The sequence below is a fragment of the Mandrillus leucophaeus genome, unplaced genomic scaffold, assembly GCF_000951045.1.
Source record: "Mandrillus leucophaeus isolate KB7577 unplaced genomic scaffold, Mleu.le_1.0 Scaffold9, whole genome shotgun sequence".
Taxonomy (NCBI): domain Eukaryota; kingdom Metazoa; phylum Chordata; class Mammalia; order Primates; family Cercopithecidae; genus Mandrillus; species Mandrillus leucophaeus.
Genome location: NW_012109807.1, coordinates 7850475 through 7851423, shown reverse-complemented (window position 1 = coordinate 7851423; position 949 = coordinate 7850475).

Genomic DNA, 949 nt, shown 5'->3' with positions numbered 1-949 from the left:
TAAAAAAAAAAAAAGTTTCTGTAGCTTTTGCTCCATAGTATTACTAGTCATCTACTGGCCAACAAAACGCATTAAGTGCATTAATAGCAAATCATATTAATTAAGGTAATGCTAGCCACTGCGATGAATAAGCTTCCAGCGTTTGGTGGCTTGATGCAATGCAAGGTTCTCACTCAGCAACAGTGCAGTATGAGCGCTCCCAGATGGCCGGGCTCCAGACACTATTTTTCAGCTTTGCCCTTCCCTCAGAGTGCAGAGCTCTGCAGCAGCCTGCAGACAGGGCAGGGGAGACGGAAAAGGTACATCTGCTTCATATTCACCTTGCAGAAGAGACACGTGTCACTTCTATTGGTGAAAGCTTGTCACACCTAGATGCAAGTGGGGGTGAGTGGAGAAGAGGGAGGGGAAATAGTGGTCCTTGACTAGGTGGTCACTTCCCAGTGACAACTCTACATTCTGGAAAGGGAACAGTCTCAACATAGACATCTAGTTGTCCATACAAACTAAAATCAGCTGAGAAAGCCCTCAGAATTCGCGTAATCCCACAGCTTCCTTTCACGTGTTCATATTTGCTCTCAAATTCGATGCTATTTCATATACATATAATAGAATCAGTCGTATTTTCTGCCAGCTAAATATGCCAGGAAAACTGAGTCACCCCTTATATAAGTGCTGGGTAAGGGGGTGATCAAAAGTAGTCAAAATTGGGCCAGGCACAGTGGTTCACACCTGTAATCCCAGCACTTCGGGAGGCTGAAGCGAGTGGATCACCTGAGGTCAGGAGTTCAAGACCAACCTGGACAACATGGTGAAACCGCATCTCTACTAAAAATACAAAATTAGCCGAGTGTGTTGGCCGGTGCCTGTGATCCCAGTTACTCGGAAGGCTGAGGCAGGAGAATTGCTGGAACCAGGGGGGCAGATGTTGCAATGAGCTGAAATTGCACCA